Genomic DNA, 16,275 nt, shown 5'->3' with positions numbered 1-16,275 from the left:
AAACATAACAGCTTAGTTAACTGTGGCAAACACCTGTGTAATTGCACCAAGGGAGAAAATAAGAGCTTTGCCAGGCTCTGGCAGTTAGCAGCCACAATATCCCTCACCCATTTCCCTCTCCCCTCCCCTCTGGTAACCATCAATTTGTTCTCTATGGTTAAGTGTCTCTTTCTTGGTTTTTGCAAAGACATGGGTAGATCTAGGGAGTGTAATGCTAAATGAAATAAGTCAGTTAGAGAAAGACCAATACCATATGGTTTGGGGTAATTCTTTACATTTGCTAAGTAACAGGCTTTTTGTCATTCATCACTTTCACTCAGTGGCTTGCTTTTGGTACTATTATACTGTCTTTTTATAAAAGAATGTTTTTAATTTTAATGTAAACTTATGAATCTTTCTACTCTGTCTAAGGCTTACTGTGTCCTATTTAAGATGTCTTTCTCTGCCTTGAAGTCATGGAAGATATTGTCCTGGATTTTCTTCTCAAATATATATTGTTTCACTTTTCACTTTATATCTATGATCTACCTGATTTTTGGGAATGGGCTATGTAAAGATCCAAGTTTATTTTTTTCATATGGATTTCCAATTGTCCTAGCACCATTTGATGCAAAGCCAACCTGTCTTTAATGCTCTGCAGTATCACACTTGTGATAAATCAAGTGTTTATATATTTATGGATTTTTTCTTGGAATTTCTAATATTTTCCATTGGCCTATTAGTCTGTCCTTGTGCCATACTATGCTTTCTTAATTCCCATGTGATGGCTGATTTAACTTGGCTGAGTCATGGTGCCCAAATATTTGCTCAAACATTATTCTGGGTGTTTCTATGAAGATGCTTTTGGGATGAGATTGACATTTAAATTGAGGGACTTTGAATAAAGCAGATTGCCCTCCATAATGTGGGTGAATCTTATCCAATAAGTTAAGGCTTTAATAGAGCAAAGACTGGCCTTCTCTAAGCAAGAAGGAATTCTGCCGTCAGACTTTTTAAAAAAACTTTAGTTCCAGTATAATTAAAAATGCAGTGTTATATTAGTTTCAGGTGTACAATATAGTGATTCAACACTTTCATACATCATGACAACAAACCATCTTTGGATTCAAACTACAACTCTTCTCTGGGTCTCCAGTCTGCCAGTCTACCCTGTAGATTGAGGACTTACCAAATTCATAATCATGTGGGGCAATTCCTTGAAACAAGTCTGTACAAGTACACATCCTGTTGATTCTGTTTTAAGAAATCTGACTAATACACCATCATATAATGTTTTGATAACCAGTACAGGAAGTTGACCCACTTTTTAAATTCTTTTTTTTTTTAAATTGAAGTGTAATTAACATATGGTGTTATATTAGTTTCAAGTGTAAAATTTAATGAATCCACAGTTCTATACATTTCTCAGAGCTCACCAAGATAAGTGTACTCTTAATCCCTTTAATCCCCTTTACCTATTTATCCATCCCCCCACCCACCTGTCCTCTGGCAACCACCAGTTTGTTCTCTGTATTTAAGAGTCTGTTTTTTGTTTGTCTCTTTTTGCTTTGTTCATTTGTTTTTTAAATTCCACACGTAAGTGAAATTACATGGTGTATGTCTTCCTCTGACTTATTTCACTTAGCATAATACCCTCTAGACCCATCCATGTTGCTACAAATGACATCTCATTTCTTTGTCTGAGTCATGTTCTGTTGTAAACTTGTATTTATTATTTTCTTTTAAAGGATGCCCTGGTTAATCTGGGTCCTTTGAATTTCCATAAATATAGGCCTTCTTCATTTTTCCTCAACAGTGCTTTGTTTTCCACCAGAAGTAAGAGGACTTGCACACCTTTCCTCCCTAAGGGCATCCCCAGGCACTTGACGTGTCCTTTGAGGTCTCAGTACCAGACAGTGGGTTCCCTGAGGGTGTAGATGCTGACTTCCCCCCTCTGCATCCCTGGCACCTAACACAGGCTGGCCTGGAGTAGCTGTGTAACAAATATTTCTTGCATAATTTAATACATTTTATTATTCACACAGAGCGTGACTTTTTTTAGCGGTCTGCCAAAAGATTAATAATGTAGCAGTGAGTAATCAAACACTTATTGGACACCATATCAGGCCACGGTGCATAGAAAGCACATCCCTTTTATTTTGTTATGTAACTGTCTCCAGCACCAGCACCAGCTGAGAGAGCATCTCTAGGGTCTCCCCAGCACCAGGCATCTCTCTGTTCCCAGCATAAGGAGCATGATGTAATAGGGCTGGTGCACAATGTGCGGTTTGGGTCTGTTTCTCCTCCCAGGGGAGAAGATTTCTGGTAGAAGGCAAGCTAGCTGGCCCTGAGTCTCCCCTACCAAAGCTGTAGCTCAGCAGTCCTATGGCTCCAGCACCACCAGGTAACAGCTTTTCCCTCAATGGAGGCCTGCCCACCACACCCCACCATTTCCCTCTGGCCTCCCTCTTGTTCTCTTTTTGCGCAAAACTCAATTTGCATCTTGATGGAGATGAATAATTAGAACCCTCTAGCGTGAATAATTCTAGGCAAATTAATTTTCATGCCAATCAGGGAAAATTAATTGGCTTCATGATGTGTCAAATTTTCCAGGTGGGGCTCCCCAGGCTTGGCTCCCACCTCTTCTGAGCCTGGAGCCTCGGGCTCTTTCTTCCCCAGCACTTTGGAGAAGATTGCTTGTTTGTTTTATTATTTATTTGTTTATTTTCAATGCCTCCACAGACCACAATGCTACCCCTCCTTGCAGCTAAATGACCCATTTAACAATCATGATAAAAACCCCCTTAGGGCCACTACTGACGAGTCAAACCCACCTGGTCCTCTACAGCCCGATTTCTTTTCTTACCTTATTTGCTTTTGTGGAATACAAAAACCATATGTAGAAGTACATAAAAAATATAAATATGCAGGCAAATGAGTTATTACAAAACAAGCACTCTTGGATATCTTCTCCCATTTTGTGGCTTTCTTTCATCCTTTCTCTTTCTTTGCAATGTCTTTTGATGAAAGAAATTCTTAACTCTAATACAGTCAAATATGATCAATCTTTCCCTTTATGCCCTGATTAAAAATTTATTCTAAAATGAAGTGTTTATATTGTATTTTTATGAAAAAATTGTAGTTCTTTCCCATTTTTTTTTTCAAAATGAAATAGCTTTATTTTTTTCTGATAGTGAAAATAATAGATGACCCGAGTATTTGCTTTGCGCACACTCACACACACACTCACAAGAGCTATTTAAGAGCAAGTTGCAAATATCATGACACTTGAAATTATTTCAGATGAAAGGTAACAATACCTTCGTCATTCTTAAGAAAAAATAAATATCTAATGCTGCCAGATATCCAGTACTTATTTATGTTTCCCTAATTATCCCCCAAATGCCTTTGATATATGTAAAAGGATTACTTTGCCTCTTCTTGAATTTCATATAAATGGGATTAGACTTTATATACTCTTTTGTGTTTGCTTTCACTCATCATTATATGTGAATAATTCACTTGTGTGTGGCTGTAGTTTATTTTTGTTCATTGCCAAGAAGTATTTCATTGTATGAACACACTATAAATTATATATCCAGTCTACTGCTGGTGGATAATTGAGTTGGCTTCCATTTGTACGTAAAGCCACAAAGAAGATTCTATTACTATCTTTTTAAATCATTGTCCATTAACATTTTCAGGACTTTGGAGCTTAGAAAAAAACAATCAATAAACTTAATTTGTGTTTTTCTACACTTCCAGCAGTTAAAAATTAAGAACATATGTTGAGAATCATTTGTAAGTGCCTACTACAATAAATGGAAGGACCAAAAAATTAAAACTTAACTTCTAAGAGCTATCATATATACAAACTTCTGTACAGAATGACAACTGTACAGGTTAACTTTGTATAACCTAATATTTTTATCCTATAATGTACAGTTTTTTATCTGCTATAATTATTACACTCTTCTAGTAGACTCAAAAGTTATTCATTAACAACAAAAAATAAAATGCCATTAAAAAATTCTATTATATTCTTATTAGTGAACACACTCAAGAGTGGAATTGCCAAGTGATAGCATATATGTGGTTGTCTAATTGTATTGCCACCAGCAATGTATGGGAGTTTCAGTAACACATCTCCTTGCCAGTATATTGAATTTTAGCTTTTCTAGGAATATAGTGGTATCTTGTGATAGTTCTGAGGAGTAAAGATGTTGACACCTTTTCATATACCTATTGGTCATTCAGATCTATTTTTTTAGAAAGTACAAGTCTTTCGCTTATGTTTCTATGAGGCTGACTGTCTTAAAAAATAATGCATTTGGGGCACCTGAGTGGCTTAGTGGTTAAGTGTCCGATGCTTGATTTCAGGTCAGGTCATGATCTCACTGTTCTGGAGTCTGAGCCCTTGTCAGTGCAGAGCCTGCTTGGGATTCTTGCTCTCTGCTCCTCCCTTGCTCACGCGTGTGAGTATGCACATTCTTCTTCACTTTCTCTCAAAATAAAAAAAAAAAAAACTTAAAAAAACCCTGTTCATTTGTAAGAGTTCTTTCCATACTCTGGATACAAGTCTTATGCTGAATTTATGTAATGCAAATATCTTCTCATCTGTGGTTCATATTCCTACTGTTTTAACGATGTCTTCTAGTGAACAGAAGCTCTTAATTTTAGTCAATGTTAACTTTCATTTTTTAACGTGCTCTGTTTAAGAAAATCTTTGTCTACCCTAAGTTTGTGAAGATATTCTCCTATATTTTTCTTTAGAATCTTTAGTGTTTTACCTTTCACATTTAGGTCTATTATCTTTCACAAATTCCTTTTTGTAGGGAAAAGAGTTGAAGTTTATTTTTTCCCATATGAGTATCAAATTGTTCCAGTATCATATATTGAAAAGACCATTCTTTCCCCCACTGAATGGTAGCTGCCTGTGCCATAAATAAAGTGACTATATATGTGTGAGTCTTTTTCTGGGATTAAAAAAATTCTGTTCTATTGGTTTATATCCTCACCCCATGCCAGTGCTACACAGTCTTTACTGTGGTTTTATATACATCTTGAAATTTGGTAGTCTCTTCACTTTGTTCTTTTTTTTTTTTTAATTGAAGTATAGTTGACATAAAATGTTATATTAGTTTCAGGCATACAACATAGTGATGTGACAAGTTTATACATTATGCAGTCCTCACCATGATAAGTGTAGTTATGATCTGTCACCATACAACATCGTTACTGTATTACTGACTGTATTTTCTATGCCGTACTTTTCATCCCTGTGATTTATTTATTTTATAACCGGAAGTTTGTACCTCTTAATCCTCCTCAACTACTTTGCCCCATCCATACCTCCCTTTCTCTCTCGAAGCCACCAGGTTGTTCCCTGTATTTGAGTGTATTTCTTTCTTTCTTTTTGTTTGTTTGCTTTGTTTTTTTAGATTTCCTACTTCAGAATTGTCTTTGACCCCAGGTTGGGTCTGAACAAACAAACCTTAATAAAATAACACTTATTTTCTATTAGTTTTCCCCATATGCTCACCTTTCTATAAAATACTGCCTTTAGAAGTTCAAATTCCTTTTCCTTTGTCTTAGAACTTCTTCACAAATTTATTACTCCTTTTAGATGGTATATAAGTCCCAAATTCTAACTACCTATTTGAATTAGTCATCACTTAGTTCTCCTGCATGAATGCACACTACACACATAAATAAACTGCATTTTTTCTCTTATTAATTTGTCTTTTATTAGTTTGATTCTTGGACCCCAGCCACTGAACCTAAGACAGTAGAGGAGCTTTTTCCTTCCCTACAAAAATTGATGAGGCAGTGGGAGCAAGACAAGCCTTTGCTCTTACCTGGTGTCAAAAAAGTGGAACAAGACGATAACAATGGGGTGCATCTGTGCTCAGCTTCCCTGTCTCTTCCCAGGTGTCAGCAGGCTCAGCGATCCTTCTGATGGCATCCTGCAGCAGTAAAGCATGTGAGTCAGCACTTCTCCCCCTTTCTGGTGGCTGTGGTGCCCAGCAGGGAGCTGATCTTACATCCCCACATGGAAGCAAGGAGTCTGTACTGGGAGCACCCCATTTTCCCAGGAAAGTGTTAGTGGGGGTTGAGGGGGGAGTTAAACTGCCACCCTACTCACCTGCAAAGGTGCAGTGTGAGTCACTGTCCTGCTTTTCCAAAAGTGCTGTCAGCAAGCCCACGGGGAAGCCGAGCATACACAACCACTGGCTCTTAGGCTATATTTCAACAGGGAGATTTTCTGCCTAACAAAAGGAAGATTAAATAAGATCCAGAATCTCATACTATAACTTCAAAAATGCCCAGATCACAATTGAAAATCATACCAAAAAACAAGAAAATCACAACAGGAATGAGAATAAATAATGAACAGATAGTAGCACTGAGATGGATCAGGTCGGGTCCATCTGACATGGATTTTAGGGTAGCCATCGTGAAATACTTCAACAAACAAGCATGGTTTCCCTGGAAATGAAAGAATAGAAAATATCAGTAAGGAGAAAGAAGTTACAGAAAAAAGAATCAAATGGAAATTATAGGACTCAAAATAAAAATAACTAAAATAGAAAACTCTCTGCATGGGCTCAGTAGTGGAGTGGGAATGGCAGAGGACAGAACCAGAAAACTTGGGGAAATAGAAGACTTGAACAATATTAAGCCAAGACCTAATAGATATGTATAGAACTTTCCACCCAACAGCAAAATAAACATTTCCTTGAGCACCCATGGATTATTTATCAAGATAGATTATATCCTGGGTTATAAAACAATCTCCAAAAATTTAAGAGTTGGAATCATAAATTTTTTTTTCCTGACCGTAATGGAATCACACTAGAAATCAATAATACAAAGACCACAGAAAAAATTTTAGACACTTGGAAATTAAAACCACTCTTCTAAATAAAACATGAGTCAAAAGATAAGTCCAAATAAATAAATATAAAAGACAAAATGAAATGAAAATATAAGATATTAACATATGTGGGACATAGCTAAGGCAATTCTGAGAGGAAAATTTATAGCTTACTGTATGTAAATGCTTTCCTAAGAAAAGAGAAACAGTTTTAAATCAATAATTTAAGTACCTACCTGAAGAAAATAGAAAAAGAAGAGCAAAATAAATGTCAAGTAAGCAGTAGGAAGGAAATAATAAATATAAAAGCAGAAAAACAAACAAACCAGGAAACCAGTAGAGAAAATCAATGAAACAGCAAAAGCTGTTTGAAAAAAATTAATAGAATTGATAAACCTGTAGCAAGACAGATTAAAAATAAAATTAACAGAGTGAAGACACAAGTAATCAATATCAGGAATGAAATGGGATATAAATACAGAGCCTATAACCAATAAAAGGATAATAAGGGAAGCACTATGAACGTCTTTACACTCATAAATTCAACAATTTAGAACAAATGGACCAATTCTTAAAAAACTGCAAGCTACCAAAACTCAATCAAGATGAAACAATTCAATGAAATTGAATTTGTAATTAAAAAGTCAGATATTTTCAAGTCTAAGTGGTTTTGCCAGTGAATTCTACTGAACATTTAGAGAAAAATTGATGCCAATTTTACAGAATCTCTACTAGAGAAAAGAAAAAAACGTTCCCAACTTATTTTATGAGGCCAGTATTATCCTAATATGAAATCAGACAAAGACACTGCAAAAATAACAACAAAGGACCAAAAACAAAACAAAACAACAACAACAACAACAACAAAACCCCTACAGACCAATATTTTTCATTAGGTTATATGCAAAAAATGCTGTCAAAGTATTAGCAAACCAAATTCAACAATGTGCAAAATTGTCATACACCATGACCAAATGGAGTTTATTTTGGATGGGCGAGGCTGGTTCATCATTTTAAAATCAATGTAATCTATCATATTAACAAGCTAATATGCACAAAAAGCATTTAACAAAGCCCAACACCATTTATTAAAAAACAAGGCAAGGATGTCAGCTCTCACTACTCTTACTCAATACTCTGACTCTACTCTTACTGGAAGTTATAGCCACTGTAATAAGTGAAGAAAAAGAAAATACATACAGATTGTGAAGGAAGAAATAAAACTGTCTAGATTTGCAGATGTCATGATATTTATATAGAAAATCCCAAGGAATATATGAAAAAAATAAAAATCCTCCTAGAACTAACAAGTGAGTTCAGCAAGGTTACAGGATACATCAACATGAATATCAGTTGCATTTCTATGTACTAATACTACAAAGCTGAAATTAAAAATACAGTGCCACTTATAATCAATCAAAGAAAATGAAAAATTTATGTGTAAACTTTAAATATGTATAGGATCTATGTACTGAAAATTGCAAAATCCTGATGAAAATAATATAAGATTTAAATGAATGGACAAATACACCATGTTCATGGATTGGGAAATTCAACATAGTAAGGAAACCAACTCTCCTCAATTTGATATGCAGGCTTAATGTGATTTATATCAAAACCCCAGCAAGACTTTTTTTTTATATATAGACATGGACAAGATTGTTCTAAAATTTATATGGAAATTTAAAAGAACTAGAATAGCTAAAATAATATATATGTTTTTATTTGAAAGAGAGAGAGAGGGAGAGAGCAAGGGAGGGAGAGAGAGAGAGAGAGAGAGAGAGAGAGAGAGAGAAAATCTTAAACAGGCTGCACACTCAGTACAGAGCCTGACGTGGGGCTCATACCATGACCAGGGGATCATGACCTGAAGCAAAATAAAGAGTCAGCCGCCAATCAATTAACGGAGCCGTCAATCAACTGAGCCACCCAGGCACCCTGATAGCTAAAATAATCTTAAAAAGAATTACAAAGTAGGGTTAATCATTTTACCCCAAATACTTATATATTTAGTATGTAGTTATAGTAATCAACATTGTGATATTGGTGGAGGGATAGACACATAGATCAATGCAGCATATTAGAGGACCCATATATAGACATGCACAAATATCCTCAACTCATTTTTGATAAAGACACAAAAACAATTCAATAGAGGCAGGACAGCCTTTTCAACAAACAGTGCTGGAAAAATTTGATATAGATAAGCAAAAACCTAAACCTAAATCTAAACCTCACAACTTAAATGAAAAATTATACTTGTAAATGATCATAGACTTGAATGTAAAATGTAAAATTATAAAACTTTTAGAAGGTAACACAGGACTTTCTTTTGTGTTTTTAATCTAAAGTTAGATAAAAGTTTTTAGACCTGGCATCAAAAACACCAAAAACAGGGCACCAGGCTGGTTTAGTCAGTAGAATATGTGACTCTTGATCATAGGGTTGTGAATTCAAGCCCCACATTGGGTGTAGAGATTACTTAAAAATAAAATCTTAAAAAAAAATTTTTTAAAAACACCAAAAAGGAAAAATTGATATATTGAACTTCATCAAAATAAAAAGTTTCCTCTGTGAAGGATCCTGTGAAAATGATAATGTGAAGAGAAAATATTTGCAAACTACATATCTGACAAAGGACTAGTATCTAGAATGTATAATGGATTTTCAAAACTCAACAGTGAACAATCTAGTTAGAAAATGGACAAATGCCATGAAAGAACAGACTTTTCACCAGTCAGATATGCAAATGGAAAGCTAGCATATGTAAAAATGTTCAACATGCATTAGTCAGTGTAAATCATAACACAAAGAGGTTTATTACACACTTGTTGGAATGGCTAAAATTAAAAAAATAATGATAATACCAAATGCTGGCAAGGATGAAGGAAAATTAGATCACTCATACATGGATATGGGAAGGTAAAATGGTATGGCCACTCTGAAAAATAGTCTGGCAGTGCCTTAAAACCTGATCATACATGCCATACAACCCAGTGTTGCACTCTGGTGTTTGTTTCAGAGAAATGAAAAATATTCACACAAAAACTACACAGATATTCATAGCAGCTTTAAAAGCCCCCAAATGGAAACAACAAAGATGTTGTTCAATGGGTGAATGGTCAAACAAACTGTGGTACATCCATCCTGTGGAATATTACTGTGCAATTAAAGGAATGAGCTATGATACATGCCACAACTTAGACGAACTCTCAGGGAGTCATGCCATGTGAAAAATAGTTTATCTCAAAGTGTTCGATATTGTATGACTGCATTTTTACAGCATTCTTGAAATGTCAGTATTATAGAAACTGAGAACAGATTAGTAGTTCCGAGGGATCAGAGAGGAAGGAGCTGGGGGTGGGTATAAAATGGTGACATGAAGAGTACTCAGTGTTGGAAGTGTTCTGCATTTTGACTATATCTATGTCAATATCCAGTTGTGATTGTTTTGCAACATGTAACCATCAGGGGAAACTGGGCAATGGACACATGGGGTCTCTTTGTACTACGCCTTATCTGTGAACATTCACTGATTGCAAAGTTTGAATACAAATGTTGAAGTAACTTTGGAATCAGTCCATTGGCAGAAGCTGAAAGAATTTTGGGGAGTAAGATATAAAAAAAACAACGCTTAATTGCCTTGAACAAACTGATACTAGAAATATGGACATTAAAAGTTCTGCTAGTGAAAGCTCAGAAGGAAGTGAGCATTATAGAGATATCCTAAATTGCCTTAGAGAAAACCTAAATTAGCTGTGAACAGACTACTAATAGAAATCTGGAATTTGAGAACACTCTGGGTGAGGGATCAGAATTAAGTAAGGAATATATTATTGGAAATTGGAGGGAGAGTTAGCCTTCTTACAAAATCTTAACAAAATTGGGTCTGCAGTTATGTAGAAAGCAGAATCTATTAGAGGTGAATTTACCTATATGGCTAAGGAGATTTCAAAACAAAGTGCTGAAGGTACTCCCTGGTTTCTTCTTGTTGCTTATGGTAAAATGAAAGAGAAAGCAAAATTGAGGGAAGAACTGTAAACAAAAAGGAACCAGGACTGGATGATTTTGCAAATTCTCACCTTCTCCAGATGGCAAAAGATGTTAAGTCACAATGACTGTTGTAAGTGTGGTTCAGAGAAAGGGCTGTGTGTGATTGGAAAGCCCTTTTCTGAAGCCCTGGGAAGATAAAGAGAGTCAGAGTATTCAGCCACACAGAATCTAAGGGGTTAAGGGAGCTCCTATAGGTCTTCTCAAGCCAGAGGGCTTCTGGGAAGCTTAGAAGGTTTGTCCGTCAGCCTTCTCATAGGAAGTCCAAGATAGAGAAGGGATTATTTTGAAATGATGTGTGAATGTGGCTTTTGTCTAAAACACACAACACTTTTTTGCAAACACATGCTATCTTTCATAAGGATAACTCGGAAGGTGGAGCCAGGAGCCACAGAGGGTAATTCTCAGGCCAGGAAGCCTAATCAAGGACCTCTGGCTGGTGTTTGCCTGGCTTGATTACAAAACTGTTCTGGACTGGTGACTACTTTTTACTTTCCACTTTTCCCTTTGTTGAACCAGAATGCGTGTAACCATTACCGTACAGTTGTCCCACAATTGTATGATGGGAATGTTAGGGCAGATAACAGTTTCTAGTTTCACAGGCCCACAGATGGAGAATAAATATGCCTTGGAGCTATACTGATGGATTTCACCTAGGAGCCTCATCCACACCTGACTAGATATTTTATATGATGAGATTTTGGCTTTTGAGCTGAAAAGATTTATGTGAGAACTTGGATTTTGAGTTGGTACTGTAATGAGGTGAGAATAATGCAAATCTTGGAAGAAGTAAGTATGTTTTTGCGTTTGAGAGGATGTAAATATTTAAGGTCCAGAGAGCAGACTGTGTTGGGTGGGATTCTAAAATATTTCCCAAGATTACCCTTTTTCTTGTTTACATGCCGTGCAAAGTCCCAGGACCATGAAGATGATGGATTTTTCTGTGATTAAGTTATGTTGCACATCTGACCTTAGATTGGGACATTATCTGGATGAATGTGACATAGTCACATGAGCACTTTAAAAGTAGAAAGTTTTTTGTGTGTGGTCACTAGAAAGAAATATAGAGATTTGAAGCACTAGAGAAATTTGAGGTGCAAGAAATTCTCTGTTGCTGGAGGGGGCCATATGACAAGGAATGCATGTGACCTTGAGTGCTTAGAGTGCCCCTGACTGACAGCCAGCAAGAAAATGGGAACTTCAGTCCTGCAACTGCAAGGAACTGAATTCTGCCAACAACGAAATGAGGCTGGAAGTACATTTTTCTCCAGGGCCTCCAGATGAGAACTCAGCCCATTGACAACTTGGTTTTGGCCCTGAGAGACCCTGAGCAGAGAACCCAGCCACACTGTGCAAAGTTCTGACCTTCAGAATGTGAGGTGTAATACACAGGTGTTGTGTATGTGCTAATTTGTTATGCTACAGTAGAAAATGAATGTAAATGTGTTCAATTGGCTGTCACGAGCAGGTAGAAGTTGGCTCCAAGATGGCACTGGATTTCTTCCTACATACTTGATATTTTTTGATGCCATCATAAATGGCATTACCTCTTTTTTCCTTCCCAGCCACTCTCAGCACTTCTGTCCAACATTGTGCTGGAGGCCCTAGCCAGGCAAAGAAGAAGACTAGAAAGGACAAAATAAAACTCTCTTTATTCATAAATTGCATAAGCATAAGCATTGACAGTACAAAAGAAAAAAGCTGAAAAAATAGTTGAATTTTGCAGGAATACAGGTCAATATACAAACACAAAAATCAACTGTATTTCTACAGACTAGCAATAGACACATAAATGAAATTTAAGAGATAATGCCATTTATGATGCCATAAATCTGCCTGGTGTGAGGTGGTATCTCATTGTGGTTCTGATTTGCATCTCCCTGATGATTAGTGATGTAGAGCATCTTTTCATGTGTGTTAGCCATCTGTATGTCTTCTATGGAAAAATGTCTATTCAGGTCCTCTGCCCATTTTTAAATTGAATTTTTTTTTTAGTATTGAGCTATATGAATTCTTTATATATTCTAGATAATAACTCCTTATCAGATATGTCAATTGCAAATACCTTCTTCCATTCAGTAGGTTGCCTTTTCATTTTGTTGATGATTTCCTTCATGGTGCAAAAGCTTTTTATTTTGGTGTAGTCCCAATAGCTTATTTTTGCTTTTGTTTCCTTTAACTGAGGAGACAGATCCAGAAAAGTGTTGCTATGACTGATGTCCAAGAGATTGTTGCTTATGTTTTCTTTTGGGAGTTTCAAGTGTCACATTGAAGTGTCACATTCAGCTGTCACAGTTATTTAATGCCTTTTGAGTTTACTTTTGTGTGTGGTGTAAGAGAATGATCTAGTTTCATTATGTGCATGTAGCTATCTAGTTTTCCCAACACCATTTATTGAAAAGACTATCTTTTCCTCATTGTATATTCTTGCCTTTTTTGTTGTAGATTAATTGACCATATACATGTGAGTTTATTTCTGGGCTCTTTGTTCTGTTCTATTCATATATGAATCTATTTGTCAGTTCCATACTATTTTGATTACTATAGCTTTGTAGTATAGCTTGAAATCTGGGATTGTGTTACCTCCAGCTTTGTTCTTCTTTCTCAAGATTGCTTTGGCTGTTTGAGGTCTTTTGTGGTTCTATACAAGTTTTAGGATTATTTGCTCTAGTTCTGTGAAAAATGCTATTGATATTTTGATAGGGATTGTATTGAATCTGTAGATTGCTTTGGGTAGTATGGAGATTTTAATGATATTAATTCTTCCAATCCGTGAGTATGGGATACCTTTCCATTTGTTTGGTTGTCTTCAGTTTCTTTAATCAATGTCATAGTTTTTCAGAGTAGAGGCCTTTCATCTTCTTGGTTTAATTTATCCCTAGGTATTTTATTATTTTCTGTGCAATAGTAAATGGGATTGTTTTCTTAATTTCTATTTCTGCTACTTTGTTATTAGTATAGAAATGCTATCGATTTCTAGATATATATTAATTTTGTATCCTGAAACTTTACTAAACTCATTTATCAGTTCTAATAGTTTCTTGGTGGAGTCTTTAAGGTTTTCTACATATAGTATCATGTCATATGACAAATAGTGACAGTTTTACTTCTTCCTAACCAATTTCTTTCCTTCTTTCCTGCAGCTAGGACTTTTAGTACTATGTTGAATAAAAGTGGTGAGAGTTGACATCTTTGTCTTTTTCCTGATCTTAGAGGGAAAGCTTCCAGTTTTTCCCTGTTAAGGATGATGTTAGTTGCGGGTTTGTTATATATGGTCTTTATTATGTTGAGGTATGTTCCCTCTAAACCCAGCTTATTGAGAGTTTTTATTATAAGTGGATGTTTATTTTGTCAAATGCTTTTTCTGTATCTATTTATATGGTCAAATGATTTTTATCACTTTTTTTGGTTAATGTGGTGTATTACATTTATTGATTTGTGATTATTTAACCTTGCATCTCTGGGATAAATCTTACTTGATTGTGGTAAATAATCTTTAAAATTTACTGTTGATTTCAGTTTCCTAACATTTTGTTGTAGATTTTTGTATTTATGTTCATCAGATATGTTGGCCTATAGTTTCCTTTTCTTGTGGTGTTTTTATCTGGTTTGGTTATCAGGGTAATGCTGGCCTCATAGAATGAATTTGGAACTTATCCTTCTTGTATTATTTTGGAACAGTTTGAGAAGAATAGGTATTAACTGTTCTTTAAATGTTTGGTAGAACTCATCTGTAAAGCCATGTGGTCCTAAGCTTTTTTGTTTGCTGGGAGTTTTTTGATTACTGATTTAATTTCATTGCTAGTAATCAGTCTGTTCACATTTTCTATTTCTTCCTGACTTGATTTTGGAAGATTATGTGTTTCTAGGAATTTATCCATTTCTTCTAGGTTGTCCAATTTGTTGGCATAAAATTGTTCATAGTAGTCTCTTATGATCTTTTGTATTTCTGTGGGTTTGTTATTCTTCATTTCTGATTTTGTTGATTTGAGTCTTCTCTCTTTTTCATGATGAGTCTGGCTAAAAGTTTATAAATTTTGTTTATCTTTTCAAAGAGCCAGCTTTTTGTTTTATTATTATTGTATATTATATTATTGTATACAAAATTATTGTATATTATTATTCTTTATTATATATTTTTATAATATATTGTTACAATGTATTGTTGTTAACAATAATATTATTGTTAATAATGATAATAATAATAATAATTTTTTTGGTCTCTATTTAATTTGCTTTTGCTATAATCTTTATTATTTATTTCCTTCTGCTAGCTTTGAACTTTGTTCTTTTCCTAGCTCCTTCTGATGTAAGGTTAGGTTGTTTATTTGCAATTTTTTCTTATTTCTTGAGGTAAGACCTGTATTGCTATAAACTTCCCTCTTTGAATTGCTTTTGCTGTGTCTCAAAAATTTTGGACCATTATATTTTCACTTTCACTTATCTCCATGAATTTTTAAAAAATTTCCTCTTTGGTTTCTTGATTGAGTTTTAGTAGGATTTAGTGGAATTTAGTAGGATTTTGTTTAGCCTCCATGAATTTGTTTTCTTTCCAGATATTTTCTTGTAATTGATTTGTAGATTCATACTGTTGTGGTCAGAAAAGATGCTTGATATAATTTCAATCTTCTTAAATTTACTGAGATTTGTTTTGTGGCCTAACATGTGATATATGTGGAGAGTGTCCCATGTACACTTGAAAAGAATGTGTAATCTGCTGTTTTTGAATGGAATGTTCTGTATATATCTGTTAGGTCCATCTGGCTTAATGTGCTGTTCAAAGCCACTGTTTTCTGGTTGATTTTTTGTTTGGATGATTTATCCATTGAAGTAGGTGGGGTATTAAAGTCCCCTACTATTATTATATTACTGTCAATTTCTCCTTTTATGTCTGATAATATTTGCTTTATGTATTTAGATACTCCTTTTTTGGGTGCATAGATATATATTTTTAAAAGTTTTATTTATTTTAGTAATCTCTACACCAAATGTGGGGCTTGAATTCATGACTCCAAGATCAAGAGTTGCATACTTTTCTGACCTAGCCAGCCAGACACCCCAGGTGCATAAATATTTTTAATAATTATATCCTCTTTTTGTATTGATCCCTTTATCATTATGTAGTGTCTTTCTTTGTCTGTTGCCACAGTCTTTGTTTTAAGATCTATTTTGTTTGGTATAAGTATCACTACCCCAGTTTTTTGTTTGTTTGTTTGTTTGTTTGTTTCCATTTGCATGATTTATATTTTTATAGCCCTTCACTTTCAGTCTGTATGTGTCTTTAGGTCTGAGGTAAGTCTCTCGAAGAGAGCATATAGATGGGTCTTTTTAAAAATTTTTTATTCATTTAGCCACTCTATGTCTTTTGA

Source organism: Panthera uncia, assembly GCF_023721935.1.
Source record: "Panthera uncia isolate 11264 chromosome C1 unlocalized genomic scaffold, Puncia_PCG_1.0 HiC_scaffold_3, whole genome shotgun sequence".
Lineage (NCBI taxonomy): Eukaryota > Metazoa > Chordata > Mammalia > Carnivora > Felidae > Panthera > Panthera uncia.
This window is presented reverse-complemented; position numbering follows the sequence as displayed.